Source organism: Misgurnus anguillicaudatus, chromosome 5 (assembly GCF_027580225.2).
Source record: "Misgurnus anguillicaudatus chromosome 5, ASM2758022v2, whole genome shotgun sequence".
In the NCBI taxonomy this organism is placed as follows: Eukaryota; Metazoa; Chordata; class Actinopteri; order Cypriniformes; family Cobitidae; genus Misgurnus; species Misgurnus anguillicaudatus.
The window spans coordinates 16,753,084-16,769,685 of NC_073341.2; the positions used below are offsets into that span (position 1 = coordinate 16,753,084).

The 16,602-nt window shown below is 38.0% G+C and overlaps 1 long non-coding RNA gene and 1 pseudogene across 2 annotated transcripts; both read left to right on the forward strand.

Annotated features, from left to right (window-relative positions):
• LOC129414931 (H-2 class II histocompatibility antigen, I-E beta chain-like) overlaps positions 1-16,602 on the forward strand; it is a 131,728-nt pseudogene that overhangs the window by 14,931 nt on the left and 100,195 nt on the right.
• Positions 2,041-6,220, forward strand: LOC141363935 (uncharacterized). Of its 2 annotated transcripts, XR_012369630.1 has the most exons (4): positions 2,041-2,491; positions 3,047-3,210; positions 3,679-3,795; positions 4,469-6,220. It is a non-coding gene; the product is annotated as an uncharacterized lncRNA (long non-coding RNA). The 2 variants fall into 2 exon arrangements; XR_012369631.1 differs by lacking the exon at positions 3,047-3,210 and having other exon boundaries at positions 2,075-2,491.

The window sequence follows — 16,602 nt, forward strand, 5'->3', positions numbered from 1 at the left end:
CTTTCGGCCAAACCATATGGGTACAACATGGGCAAACACAATAATTCCTATAAAGACTCCTTATATGGGCCCAAAGTGGGACCCACATAGGTCATGAGTATATGGATTCTAAATAAGGAAACACTTATGGGACCCTTTCTGTCAAATCATATTAGACCAAAATGGGCAAACACAATCAGTCCCATACAAGCTCCCGACATGGACCCCCATATGTAATTGTCATTTCATGCCCTGTTTTAAACAGGGATCCTGAAAGGTTTATGCCTATGTTTTCAGACTGTCTTACTTCACAAACCATGGTGACGCTAAAAGCAAGACATGTAGCCTAATAGTTTATGAAGTCCCAAAGGACTGCAGGATAACTTCTAAGTAAAGACGGCTGCATCAATGTAACAGAAGCCTTGCATTTTTTACCCAAAGCTTATATTAGTGCATTTAAAATGTTATTTGTAATATGATGACAAAACATTGCAAAAATTAGTTAGGTTCAGGCTCAGGTTAAAATTTTCCTGCAAGTCTAAAGCGATCTAACATAATTAGCAAAAGTGAGAAAGAGACCATATTCACCGTATTCTGATATCTAGACCAATCAGTTTTCACTGTGGGCAGGCTTACAATCAACCTCTCTCTTCAGCTCAGTAAACCACTGTACAGTAGTTTATTTACAATGTACAGTAAATGACAGAGTGTCCAAAAAAACCACTGGAAAATAATACAATATTTACTTTATTTTTCAAGTACATAAAAGTGTATCTGTGTGTAAACCCTCTGCTTTTAAACAAAACAAAAACATTTGATCCTATCTTTATTTGTTCCTTTTTTTCTTATTTTAAATATGTGTAGTTTTTTATAAATATAGGGTCAAAGGAGTTTAAGGTGTCCTTCATAATTGTACATATATTTTATAGCTGTTAAAAGAGCAACCATATTAAAGTAGGCTAATAAACAATATAACACAATATATAATTTATATTGATGATTTAATTATTTTAAATGTATGTTTTTTTTTGCGGGGGCTTGTTGGTGAGCTTCCTTCCCAATCAGTTTTTGTAGGGTGGGATGTCTGAGTGTAATTTTAATAAATTAAACAGTCAAAACTGCACAAAAATCTTTTATTTACATTGTCTCCAATGTTTGCTATACTGAGAGGATTTGTTCATATGTAGAACTAATTTTATGTTTTGATAGATACTAAGTGAATTATCACCATACACCAAAGGCCTCTATCATGCTCTGGCCAGACCTTCAATACTGAAAGTGTTTAGACTGTTCAGCCAACATTGAGACAAGCTGAGTCATGCTGAGTCCATGAGTTTAGGTCCATGAGAAGAGCATTGAGCAACTAGGCTCTCCTGATTTTGCCAAGTGGTTGATGTCCTCAGGGCAACTTTATGTTGACCCGGGGGTAACATTTCAATCAACCAATCAGATTTCAGAAATAAGTTTACAGTTTGTTTCACCAACTATGGTGTGGTGCAGGGGTGGCTGGTGACTTCTCTTGTGAAGGATTCAAAAATTTGTGTTTGGGGTGTCATGTGTGTTGCTCATCATGTCAAAATATGTGTTTGTTGCGTCATGTGAACCATGTGCATCATGCATCGTGCCTGCTGGACACACATCGAAAGGATTTGTAATTAAAGAGGCGCTCACAAAATACTTGCAAGACACTACACTAAATTCATGCCACACACATGACAGGCTACATGTTGTGATGAGATTTGCATCATGTGCCCTCGATAAAGAAGTCACCACGCGGCCGTCACTGCGTAAATGGCTACTGGATTTTATTTATTTGGGGTCTATGGGCTACAGTTTTCCAAAATATACCCTTATGAAAATTAAATAATTAAATTAAATTAAATGGTTTACTACAGTTTAAACAAAAAAAAAAAACATACTCTAGTAAAACCATGGTTTTGCCAATAGTAGGCCTAATCAATACCAAAAAACATTTTACTGTACCACAAAAAAACATGCTTAATTTTCGTTAGCTATGCTGTCTCTTTTTTCAATGGGCTATTATACTTTCATGTAGAAAATTAACCATGGTTTTACTATAGTTAAAACAAAAACAAAAAACATAATAGAACCATGGTTTTGCTAGTAACCAATACACCAAAAAAACATGTTTACACTTTTACCACAATAAAACCATGGTAAATTTTCGTAAGGGCTATATGCACATTGTGTTTTGGGGTATATTTATGCAGATACAGGCCCATACAAATTCTAAACCGTAGACATTGTGTGTGTGTGTGTGTGTTTGTGTGTGTGTACGTGTATTGCAATAAACTCGAATTATATGTGTATCCTACAGAAAATGCAGTATTAATGCTAAAAAGTGATTTGTCCTGCATCATCACTATGTTGTATTCGTTTAAAAAAACGGCGCCAAGAAAGAAAGGACATGCGCATTGTTCTCCTCCTGAGCCAGTTAACGTAGAGCTGGTACATTGCTGTCTTCACTGGAGTGCTGCAAGCTCGAAGTGTGGTGAGTAGATCTGTTTTATTACAATATATGACATTAAACTGTTGATAAAAAGTATATTCAAGTAGTCAAACATTAAAATATTCTTGGATGTTATTCTAAATCAGTGGCGAAGCTCGCCGGGATAACGTTTGGTGAATGCGTACGGTCGAGGTTGCGAAAATCAACCTTTTGTTTAAATTGTTAGAGTTTTAAAACATTACATTTACTCTGTTAACGTAACATTTACTTAAGAAGCGCTTTAGGATAACAGTTATAGTGGGTATTTTTACTCGTAACTCGATGATATTTTTATTGACATGCCCTCAGTTTTGCACGACGCACGATGCAGTACGAAATGCGAACTTCAGATTATTATTATTATTTCATAATTTGCCGAAGCATTTGATTTGTGAATGAATGACTCTTTTGAACGAGTCGGTTCTTCACAAAATATTGCAAATGAATTACTGTTTTGTACCGGGTCGATTCTAAACTAGCTATTGATTGAACGGTTTGAATCAGTTTGAATGATTTGTTCCGTGTGCTGCAAGATCTGAATCATCTGTACATCTGCAGGCTGCAGCACTTCTCGCTCGTAACGTGAAACTTAAAAACACGCCAAGGAGTGGATGCAAGTGAACTATCAATCTACTGAAACAGAAGCGGGAAATGTATTCGAAGACGAAAATGCTCACGCGACCTGTGCGTCAGACCCGGATAAACGCACGCGAGCTGACAAAGTAAGTTAACGCGCTTTCAGAAATGTTCTCTTGAATCACAGCAGGAAGAAAATCCATCGACGATTGGCGTCTGATTCGCTCTAAAAAGTAATGTTTGTTCAGATGTGAGTGCTTTTTGTGACACATTAGTTTGATAATATTAGATAACACGAATTACTGTATTTTTACTCAAGTAAAATATTGACTGCTGTCCCCTCCTATGGAAATCACGTTTTCGTTTGGCTGCATCTAGTAAGAGCACTATTTTGTTTGCTCGGTTTGATCACTGATATCTATTACAAGTTTTGATGTCATTTTGGATGTAGGGAAGCAATTAGGTGCAGCGTTATAACAAGACTATTGACTTCTATGCCTACCTTTACATGAATTTTTTTTAGCGTACATACTGTATAGTATAGACTTGGTTAGTGAACTTTAACAGTAGCTGTTAACTCATATAATTTTGTCATTTTTATGGATTTTTTTCAGATCCTGAGTAGCTGTTATTCAACATAAACACATTTCCGCACACATGAAGATGGATGACGATAGTTCATCTTAAAATGAAACTTATGTTTATCAGCTTACCCCCAGGCCATCCAAGAGGTAGGTGACTTTGTTTCTTCAGTAGAACACAAATGTAGATTTTTAACTCCAACAGTTTCAGTCTGTCAGTTGTATAAGTGGATGGTAACAAAAACCGAAAGAGAAAAAAAACATGCACAGACAAATCCAAATAAAACCCTGCAGCTCGTGACGACACATCCGTGTCCTACTTAAGACACAAAACCTTCGGTTTGTGCGAGAAACCGAACAGTATTTATATCATTTTTTACCTCTAATACAACATTATCCCCAGAGAAACGGCAGCCCCTACGCCCTCATTCTGTGCACCCGATACAGTAGGTGGCAGTATGCACCTATGAAGTTGTTTTGCAACCCGCTATTAAACATTAGATGAATAAGAAGGTGATGTGTGAATGCGTGTGTTTCATTTTAAGATGAACTATCGCTATAAACAGGCCCATTGGCTGCCTACATATTATAATAAGCTGTTTTAAATTTCAAATGTTCAATGCCTTATTGCACCGAGCCCAACCCGAACATAATTTCTAAATATCTATCCGAACCCGGCCCGTCGGGTACCGTCGGGTCCCGCTGGCTCGGTTCGAGTATCCATCCTTTAATACCTACTGTATGCCAAAGACTGTCATTGTAAAAAGTACAAATGTGCCATTTTTAATATTTCTTTATCTTAAAAATTTATTTGGTTTTGCAGATGCTCTTAAGAACAACGCCCTGATGTCCAAGGTCAACCAGCAAGAAGCTGAGAAGGCACTGCCAAAATGGTTTACTGGGGCAAGGGACAGAGGAGGACAGAGAGCATCAAGAATGCAGAAAAGGATGTCTGTTTGAGAAAGGTTAAAACTACAGTTGTTGATTTGAACTGTTGTAGTTCTTTAATTTTTCTTAAAGGAAAACACAATCATTTTTCAATATTTACCATGTTCTTCCCTCAACTTAGATGAATTAATACAAACCTCTCTTTTCTCAATGTGTGCACTTAAAGGTGGGGTGCACAATTTCTAAAAAAAAACGTTTTGGAAAAGGGAGACAGGCCGACTATCAAAACACACTTGGAGCCAATTAGCAGCATGTCTACTAAATGACATCGTTGCCTGGGTTGCGTATGTGTGGGGCGGGTCTATCAAAAGAAGGTCCAGATTCTATTAGGGTAAGGGTGTGTTTGTTTAGATGATTTCAAATATCAACATTGGCTTTCATGCACCCTGCCTTTATTTGTTGTAAAGTGTGGCGTGAATGTGTTAGCATTTAGCCAAGCACCATTCATTCATTAGGATCCAAACAGGGATGAATTTAATAGCCACCAAACACTTCCATGTTTTCCCTATTCAAAGACTGTTACATGAGTAGTTACACGAGGAAGTATGGTAAAAAATATAACTATATTGTATGGCGGAAGAGCACTTAGTTTGTAGCACTCGACCTTGGGCACAGTAACATCATCACTCCTGACTACTCCTCCTCTTGCTTAAACTACAGTCAACATAACCAACATGCCTGTACTAATGTTAGTACATTGAGCAGACTCTGCGAAATATCAAGTTAAGTTTAAGTGTACGCATTGAGAAAAGAGAGATATGTATTTATTCGGCTAAGTTGATGGAAGAACATAGTAAAATATTGAAAAACTGTGTTTGTAATTATCTTACTTTCATTTACTTTTAAGGGCCCCATTTCAATAATTTTTTAAAGGGGCCATGGCATGAAAATCTGACTTTTTCCATGTTTAAGTACTACAATTGGGTCCCCAGTGCTTCTATCAACCTAGAAAATGTGAAAAAGATCAACCCAGTAACTTCCATTCTCTGCAAGCATGTGAAAAAATAGGTAGTTGAAATTTGGCTCTCCTTATGATGTCAGAAGGAGCTCTTATTATAATAATACCACACCTTAATCTGCACTATCCAACCACAGCACTGCCATTTAGTGCAGAGAGGGAGAGACAGAGAAAAAAATTCACAGCACAATTAAGTTTCAATTTCAACAAACCACCATCATTGTTATCAGTGTTTGAATTTCATCAGCTCATTTGCATTTTAAAGTAGGGATGCACCGAAATGAAAATTCTTGGCCAAAACCGAAAAAAGGAAACCAAGGCCGAAAAACCGAAACACCGAAAGAAATTATTATGCCAATTATAAGTACAATTGCATTTATGGCTATCACTGTGTACTAACTTTACTAGGGGTGTGTGATGGATAAAAAAAACCTCACAGTTCGGATCACATTACAGTTTTTGAGGCACAGATCAGATTATTTTTCGGATCAGCAAAAAGCAGGTGGGAAAAAATCTAATAAACAATAAAGAAATTGCAAACATTTACAAAAAAGAACAAAGTTGTACATTAATAAGGTCTGAAATTAGCATTAGGTACAGAAATCAAATTAAATGAATCATAACACAATAAATTAAATGTATTATTATTTTTAGAGCTATTTGTCTCTTTGTCATGCACAGCAAAATCCCCGGTGTTAAATAAACACTGTGGGTGTATATACAATCCACTCCCAGATGGGCGCGCACAAAGACCGGTGCCAAAATCCAACACTGAAGCAGTGCCGAAGCCAACGAGACAATGAAGTGACGATCAAGACACCAACGGCGAACACCCGCCGGTCACCCCGTGCCAAATCAACCTTAATTTTAGAATTTTCCCTGTCTTTAATTTTTTATTTTGATGACTCTTTTTCTGGATAAAGTAATACTCAAATAATGCAGAAAGACAAAATATTTAAATGTTATAGATGAAATCCCCACAGTTAAACAAACACTATCATCATCTCTGTTTGAAAACCAAAATTACAACTTGCTTGCAGAGTTACATGGATGATAAGTTTAACTTCGATACAACTGCTGTAAATCTGGTTAATAAAGTTAGTCACCATTGCTCCGATTAGTGTTTCCTTTAGTTGGGTACTTGGGTCTTGAAGTTTATTGTTAGTTTTTTTCTGCTCATTGTGGAAGTGTGTTAATTAAACACTTCTGTTAGAGCAGAGAAAGATGAGAGAAATGAAGTCTATAACTGTTACTATGTTAATTATTATGAAAACATAAGTGTTGTGATTCAATGATCTCATACAAAAAATAATCACTGTATATACGTGTTTAATTTTATATTTGGTCCACCCCATGAAATCCATATAGCCTTAAGAGTTAATGTTTTTCACCAAAATCTAATCTGTGGTGTCAGTCAGACACACGGAGACATCAACAATCAGCCTATAAAACACAATCATGGTGACAATCAACAACAAAGCTTCATGCCGCAATGCATGCTGGGTACCAGGATTGTATAAAACTCATTCATAACTCCCATCATGCATTGTGACATGACAAAATTGTGCAAATTTCTTACCATTTACTGTCACCCTTGTTGAGATTTGTATCAGAAGTTATGATGTCTCTCTTAAGCAAAAAAAAAAAAAAAAACTAAAGCATTACAGCAGTTTTACAGAACAGTGTCTTTCATAGAGCATTTTTGTATTTGCATTGTTGTCTTTATCATTTATTTATGATCAAATGTTTTAATGATTGGTAAAGAATAAAATAAATAACCAATCTCAGATGCTATGAAAAGTTTTCCCTCTACATTAAGCAATGAACAAACATTCTTAATAAAACAATATAACAATTGCTAAAAGAGGAAAATTAGTTTAGTGAAGGTTAAAGGAAGAATGCCTAACTAAAGGAAACGTTAATTACAATAATGGTGACTTCAAATGAACCCATAAGAAACACAAACTTAAGATTTAATGTGATACATTCTATGATTACATCACGTCAGAAAGAAGATTTGTCTACTAAATCACGTGTGTGGATGCTGGAATAGTTGAGCACTTGTATTTTGTTCTGACAGCTGTTTAGAAGTTAAATTTATCATCCCGGTTTAGAAAATAACGCTGCAAGTTGTAATTTTGGTTTTTTTAACAGAGATGATGATAGAGAGGCAAACGTGCAAGATTGCAGCTTTTGGAGTCATACTCCCAACAATGTTCATTTAATACTGGCGATTTCGCTGTATTCATCTATTGCATTTTGTCTTTCTTCATAATTTTAGCATTACTTTCTCCAAAAAAAAAAAAATCCAGGAAAATTAAGGTTGATTTGACACAGAATGACCAGCAGGTGTTCACCATTAATGTCTTAATCATCACTTCATTATCTCATTAACTTCAACACTGCTTCAGTGTTAAATTTTAACACCAGTCTTTATACACACCCATCTCGGAGTGGATTATATATACACCCACAGTGTTTATTTAACACCGGGGATTTTGCTGTGTGGGTTGTTTGATCAACAATAATGACACAGACTTAAGTAGGTTAATCTGACTGTAATCTATACATACACTTAAGACATAAACAAATGTTTTTATTAGAAAAAGAATACTGTGGAGATAATTTTGTTTATATGTGCCCTGTCAATAACAGAGAGATTTTATGTTTGCTTGTTTTTTTTTTTTAAACGCGTTTCTCTCGTATGTGCCCTATTAAACGCGCGCGCACACATAGAGAACGAGGGTGGATCCCAAACAGCGCAACAGTCGCTCCACATAAAAACGTTACGTTGTGTTTCGTTGCTTTATTCGCCGAATGTATGTTAATGGATTACAGTATGAGACACATTAGCGCGACTCTCTCTAAAGTTTACACATCAAGACATGCTTAATCTTTGCAGACGCGTGCAAACAGCTCGACCGTGAGTGAAACCTGCTTGAGCACGAAGGGGAGGGGTGGGAGACGACTGATCACCGTGAGTGAAACCTAAGCGCTAGTGCACTGATGGGAGGGGCGCAGTTAACATTAATTTTCGGTTGACTTTTTCGGCTGGATTTTTTATTTCGGCCGAAACAGATAATGCCATTTTTGACCGAAAATTTCGGCGACCGAAATTTCGGTGCACCCCTATTTTAAAGGACACACCCAAAACAGCACATTTTTGCACACACCTACAAAGTCGCTATTTTAACATGCTATAATAAATTATTTATATGGTATTTTGAGCTAAAACTTCACATTTGTGCTCTGGGGACACCAAAGATTTATTTGACATCTTAAAAAGGTCTTGTGAAATGGCCCCTTTAAGATGTAAAATAAATCTTTGGTGTCTCCAGAGCAGTGATGGGCAGTAACGCGTTAGAAGTAACGCGTTACTGTAATCCGATTACTTTTTTCAAGTAACGAGTAAAGTAAGGGATTACAATTGCAAAACCAGTAATTAGATTACTGTTACTTCCCCGTTAGCAGGCTGCGTTACTGCGTTATTTTTTTAATCTTGATTTTGTTTCATGAGACTCTCTCGTGTCGTGACGCGAGTCGAGTGACAATGACGTATGAGCGCCGCGCCCTCAGTCAGTGTATTGTTGAACGTGAGAAGACAACATGGAGCGCGGAAGAGAAGTTGAAATTGCCACTTTGTAGGTCCAAGCAAAACTGCGTCCTTTAAACGTGTCCTTTAAAATGCAAACACAGATCACAATGATGGTGGTTTTTTGAAATTGAAACTCAGTTGTTCTGTCAATTATTTATTCTCACTCTCTGCACTAAATGGCAGTGCCATGTTTGGATAGTGCAGATTAAGGGGTGTTATTATTATAATAAGATCCCCTTCTGATATCACAAGGGGAGCCACATTTATATTACCTATTTTTGACATGCTTGCAGCGAACATTTTACCAGGTTTTCATGCTATGGGCCCTTTAAATATAATTTTTTTTCTAATTGTATTCGCAATATACTTATCAAAGTACATACCTCCTTATACTATATATGGTGGCAAGGAAAAATGTGAATCTTTTAGATTTTCATTTTTTTAAAATAATTTTTTCATAAAATGTGATCTGATTTCCATCTAACATAATGTGTCTAAAAAAATAACACAACTTCTGATCTTTTATGTCTTTATTGAACACACTTAGTGGCCAACCACATCAAACGTGTTTATGGAAGTTGCAGGCGCCTTTTTTTGAATGATATTTTTTGGGCAGGGAGCGTTTATGCGTGCCGAACGGCTTGCGGTTTTTGCTGCCAGTCGCAGCACTCGCTTTTGAAGGAGCGCTGAGAGCGGAAAAGCGCACGACGTCATTCGCGTCTTTCCATTTTCCAATCGAATGAGGGGAGAGGCAGGCCTTACGGTGTGGTGAGGGAAGTTTACAGTGCTTTGAAGAACCGGACTCTCTCACTCTCTCCTGCGTGTTTGTGCACCTCTCACCCTCAAACAAGGTCACAGTAAACGCCCTCTTTTTAAAGTTTCTGCTAATATGACAGTTAACAGCAAAAGAGCGCTCACGCTTTAATATTTGGACGTCTCATGTGTATGCCGTTCTTCAAGTCAATCCATAAAATCTCTATTGTGTTAAGGTCTGGGCTTTGACTTGGCCACTCCAAAAGGCGGATTTTGTTTTTCTGAAGCCATTCTCCTCTGGACTTGATCCGGTGTTTTGGGTCTTTGTCCTGTTGCATCACCCAGACATTCCTCCTACAGACATTCACACATTATCCTGAAGAATTGTCTGATAAACTTGGGAATTTATCTTCCCCTCAATGATTGCAAGCTGGCCATACCCTGATGCAGCAAAGCAGGCCCAAATCAACAGGTCTTCTCCATAATACTTTACAGTTGGGATGATGTTTTCATAATGATATTGCGTGCCCTTTCTATGCCAGATGTAGTGCTGTGTGTTTTTACAAATAGTTCAATATTCGTTTCATTAGTACAAAAAACATTTTGCCAAAAAACACAGTTGGAATGTCAATTTGTTCTTTTGCAAATTTAAGGCTTGAAGCAATGTTCTTTTTAGTACTGTAATTAGTGACTTCCTTTGGTGTCCTGCCGTGAATACACTGCTTGTTCAGTGTTTTACGTGTTGTAGACTCAAATACAGAGAGTTCCAATAATGCCTTCAAATCTTTGCCTGTCATTCTGGGTTGTTTCTATACCTCATTGAAGGGGTGGTCTACTCGTTTTCAATATTAAAATGTGTTGTTGCCTTGACTGGGAGTTGTTGATGCATCCCTCTGTCATCTGTGTGCGTGCGCGAGAGCGCTGGAGCGCCCTGCGACGCTTCGATGGCGTTTGGCTTAGCCCCATTCATTCAATGCTACCATTTAGAGATAAAGTTAGAAGTGACCAAACACATCAACGTTTTTCCTATTTAAGAGGAGTAGTTAAACGAGCAAGTTTGGTGGTACAAAATAAAACGTAGCGCTTTTCTAAGCGGATTTAAAAGAGGAACTATATTTTATGGCGTAATAGCACTTTTGGGAGTACTTCGACTCGCCTGAAAAGTCCGCTCCCCTTCTCACTCTCATAATGGGAGAGGGAGGGTGTTACTGCGCCGAGTCGAAGTACTCCCAAAAGTGCTATTACGCCATAAAATATAGTTCCTCTTTTAAATCCGCTTGAAAAGCGCTACGTTTTATTTTGTACCACCAAACTTGCTCGTTTAACTACTCCTCTTAAATAGGAAAAACGTTGATGTGTTTGGTCACTTCTAACTTTATCTCTAAATGGTACCATTGAATGAATGGGGCTAAGCTAAATGCTATCGAAGCGTCGCAGCGCGCTCCAGCGCTTACGTGCACGCACACAGATGATAGAGGGATGTATCAACAATTCTTAGTTAAGGTAATAACATATTTTAATATTGAAAATGAGTAGACTATTCCTTTAATGAGTCTTCGTGGTGCTCTTAGTGTCATTTTGACTGGGTGTCCATCTCTTGGTAGAGTAGCAACAGTCCCAAAGCATCTCCATTTGTAGATTGTATGTCTGTAGACTGGTGAATTTCTACAGTCTTTGACATAACTTTTAACCCTTTCGAGCCCCATGTAAAGCAACAATTCTTGATTAAAGCTCTTTTGATAGCTCTTTTTGGTGAGGCATGGCCCATATAAAAAAATGAACTCCAAAAGTAAACTTTAAAGTAGCTGTAGTCCACACCTCCAAATACATTATCTTAAAGAGACTCCAGGTGTGATAAAACCTGACTCCATTTTGCTTTTTCGAGGTCTCTTTCGCTTAAAAGTTCACATACTTTTTTCACAAGCACTATGAGTTTTTAGGTTGTTCTTAAATAATTCTGTTCTTTCATGTCTTTATTGTTTTGTTTTTTTAGAACCATTATGTTTGTCAATACCCTTGACTTGATGAAGACCAGATCACATTTTATGACAAATTTATTTAGAAAGCTATGAAATTCCAAAAGGTTAATATACTTTATCTTGTTACTGTATTTCTTGAAGGACATACTTCTTTTCAAAACACTCAAGACTCTAAAAGGTTCTAAAATAGTTTTGTGCCATTGTAACAAATGTGGCATGATGGTTAGTTAAATAAAAATGGAATTTGAAAGGATTTCAGTGTCACTGTGTGCTTTACTTCTTTCTGCCCTGTTAATACAGGGCGTCATCACACTCCTCTCATTACAATACGCTAACTGGATAACACTGAATATGTCTTATTGAATATGCAGTTTACTAAAATAATGTATTTACCTGCAACAAATTAATTACAGCCTAACTATAGTTATTGTATTTACTAGCTGCTGACCTAGGATTTATAGTTATAATTTTAAAGAAATCTATATTTTGCTGTACCTTTTGTTGTGAATTGTGTCTTTTGGGGTATTTTTTGTCTAAATATAGTCAAGGGGGTTGTATGATTCTTTGGTTCAAAACTTCCTATTCTGAAAGTTTGATCAATTCTGCAACAAATGTATTTATGGTAACAGACTCAAAAAGTTTTTCTTGTGTAGTTTAATGCAAGTTCAGACTAACATTTAAATTTTTTTGGTTTAACCTCTGCCACAGCTTTTCAAAGCTGAAACTCATGTAGATGTAGCAGAAACGCGTACAATCCCACCAGCAACCCAGATTTTAGATCAGGTAGTCTTCGTGTAGCACCCATTTAGAGCTGTAAGATGGGTCCCAGATGGGTTTTGCTTATGTTGTACATTTGGGAACTACCTTAAAACCGAGTAAAATCCTGCATATAACCTACATGGGTAATTGACAAGGGGCAAACATGGAACCCGCGGACAATCCCACTTACAACCCATATTTCATGACCATGTTGTCCCCATGTAGTACCCACATAAAACTCAAATCTGGGCCCAACATGGGCATTATGCATATTGCCCAATTGGGGCCCACCAAACACCCAGTGGAATCCTACAGATAACCTACATGGGTAATTGACAAGGGGCAAACATGGAACCCGCGGACAATCCCACTTACAACCCATATTTCATGACCATGTTGTCCCCATGTAGTACCCACATAAAACTCAAATCTGGGCCCAACATGGGCATTATGCATATTGCCCAATTGGGGCCCACCAAACACCCAGTGGAATCCTACAGATAACCTACATGGGTAATTGACAAGGGGCAAACATGGAACCCGCGGACAATCCCACTTACAACCCATATTTCATGACCATGTTGTCCCCATGTAGTACCCACATAAAACTCAAATCTGGGCCCAACATGGGCATTATGCATATTGCCCAATTGGGGCCCACCAAACACCCAGTGGAATCCTACAGATAACCTACATGGGTAATTGACAAGGGGCAAACATGGAACCCGCGGACAATCCCACTTACAACCCATATTTCATGACCATGTTGTCCCTATGTAGTACCCACATAAAACTCAAATCTGGGCCCAACATGGGCATTATGCATATTGCCCAATTGGGTCCCACCAAACACCCAGTGGAATCCTACAGATAACCTACATGGGTAATTGACAAGGGGCAAATATGGAACCTGTGGACAATCCCACTTACAACCCATATTTCATGACCATGTTGTCCCCATGTAGTACCCACATAAAACTTAAATCTGGGCCCAACATGGGCATTATGCATATTGCCCAATTGGGGCCCACCAAACACCCAGTGGAATCCTACAGATAACCTACATGGGTAATTGACAAGGGGCAAACATGGAACCAGCGGACAATCCCACTTACAACCCATATTTCATGACCATGTTGTCCCTATGTAGTACCCACATAAAACTCAAATCTGGGCCCAACATGGGCATTATGCATATTGCCCAATTGGGGCCCACCAAACACCCAGTGGAATCCTACAGATAACCTACATGGGTAATTGACAAGGGGCAAATATGGAACCCGTGGACAATCCCACTTACAACCCATACTTCATGACCATGTTGTCCCTATGTAGTACCCATATAAAACTCAAATCTGGGCCCAATATGGGTGTCGTGCATGTTGCCCAGGTGGGGCCCACCTAGTAGCAAGTGCAATCCTGCATGAAATCCATGTGGGCAACTGGCATGAGGCCATTATGGAACCCGCGGACAATCCTATATAGGGCCCATTTTTCAGCCCAGTTCATACCCATATGGGCCCTATATACAAATGTTGGCTGGGCAGTTTGATTCACTTATGTGCATTTGGGTACAACACATAAGTCAGCATTTAATGCTGTTGTTCTTTGTTGTTAAAGCATATATGTGTTGAAACATAAACAAAGATTAATAAAATATGACATTCTAAACTTCTGACATACTGATATTTATCTTACCAATATCTGGTCTCCACAGCAAAAAGAAAAAGGTTGTCTTTACTGTTCTGATGGAGGGCACTGTATTGTGGGTGTGTGTACGCGTGCATGTATGTATACCTAGATTTATTTTTTCATAGTAACTCACTACTTGAGTATTATTTTCATTGCATACTTTTTACTTCTACTTGAGTAATTATTTCTTTACTCACTTGTACTTTTACTTAAGTAAAGTTATTGGCTACTCTTTCCACCTCTGTTAAAATCTTCATAAATCCAGGCTGAGTTTGCCATGTTAGCCTAAATAATTAGACAGATAGCAGCTAGCTATCATAGCTTGCAGACAAGCAGCCTAGGCTGCTATTTTTTTGGTAGGCATTAGGCAAACATGTTTGGTGATTTTAATAAAGACCCTGTTATTCTCAGTCCTTCATATAGGCCGTAAGTTTTTTTTCAGGGGTGTGCCCTTTTTTTTTAGGACAGAGCAACTGCCCCTAAAAATTCCTGTGCACGTCCCTGTTTATACCATTTATATTTGCTATCATGTAACTTAATAGGCTATGCTCATGGCTTGTGCAGTTCAGCCTACATACAGTAACGTTAAGTAACCTTAACAGACTGCACGCTTCGGATTGAAAAACTTTCTCATTGTTTACAAACAGACGCGATCTCACGTAATGGCGGATTTCACTGTTGCATGCTGTAACAGTGTTAAACACAGTTATTCACTTATATCCTTCATGGAAACTTTCAGTAAGCCTGCACTGCTGTATCTTTTAAGTGTGTGCTGTAATATGATTCCATGTGTACATGCTTATTTACAAACAAATCCGCGTGACCTCCCGTAATGGCGGATATCTGTTACATACTGTACAGTGTTAGAGGCTGTTTACACTAGGGATGCACCGATCCGATATTCTGGATCGGTATCGGGGCCGATCCGGCCTTTTTTGCTGGATCGGATATCGGACTAACAGGACCGATCCAGTTCCGATACTGCGCGTTACGCATGGTTGTCACTGACAAGCGATTAAAACGACAAAGTATTATAAAAGCACCATAAACGTTTTTATGTACTATAATCAGAGTCATCTTACTCTCAATAGCTTCACGTGAAGGAACAAACGCACATTTAAAGATATTAATGTTCACAGAAACACTGTAACTTACATGCAAACTGAGTTAATCCACTGATGAGAAGCGGATGGATGAAAACGCGTCATTCAACACACGCACACACACAAGATAACTGTAACGTTAGGCTTTATTAAAGATCTGATTTTATAAAATCTCAGTAAGCTGTTGGATGGATGCAATTCACTATGTGCTGAGTTAATGCACAGGTGAAGCGGACGGATGAAACGCGTCATTCAACACACGAACACTCAATAACTGTAGTCTGTTTCAAAGATCTGATTTTATAAAGTCTCAGTAAGCTGTTAGATGGATGCAATTCAGTATGTGCTGAGCACACGATGCCTCTAATCTCTTTGTTTTAATAGTTATGAATGTAACTTTCCATTGCGGTGCGAGGATTCCCATGTGAGTGTGAGGACGCTTCTAGAGCATCAATGCTGCACCCAGGAAGCACAGTATTGCGCAAAATGCGCACTCAATATGATTTAGGCGCATCAATTCTGCACCCGAAATGTGCATAAAAGGTCCGGTTAAGTGCATAATTCCCAAAATAACCATCTGCACACTAAAGCTTTTTTACTGTGACTTTTTGCGCAATTAAGGAAAATATATTTAGCATACTTATTTGATCAAAAGTGCCTATTTTATTTTCTCCTAAACACTGCCATGGTAAATATAATTACTAATATTCTTGTAAATTGTAAATCATTTTAAATTATAGTTTTTTACTTTAAAATTATAATTATATATAATATAATTATATTATGCTAGATTTAGCAGAAAGCACTATACACATTTATATATATATATTGTGTGTGTGTGTGTGTGTGTGTGTGTGTGTGTGTGTGTGTGTCTGTGTGTCTGTGTGTCTGTGTGTCTGTGTGTGTCTGTGTGTAATTTAAATTGCTCAAGAAAAATACAGTAGTATCGGATCGGCAGGTATCGGAATCGGCCGATACTCAGAATTCGGGTATCGGAATCGGATCGGAGATGGAAAAAGTGGTATCGGTGCATCCCTAGTTTACACTTGGCATTAACATGTGTTTTCGTCGATCGGATCACAAGTGGACGACGTTAATGCCAGGTGTAAACGGTGTTCAAAACGTTTTGAGCTCGTCCACTTTCGACCACTTTCAACCACATCCAGAGGT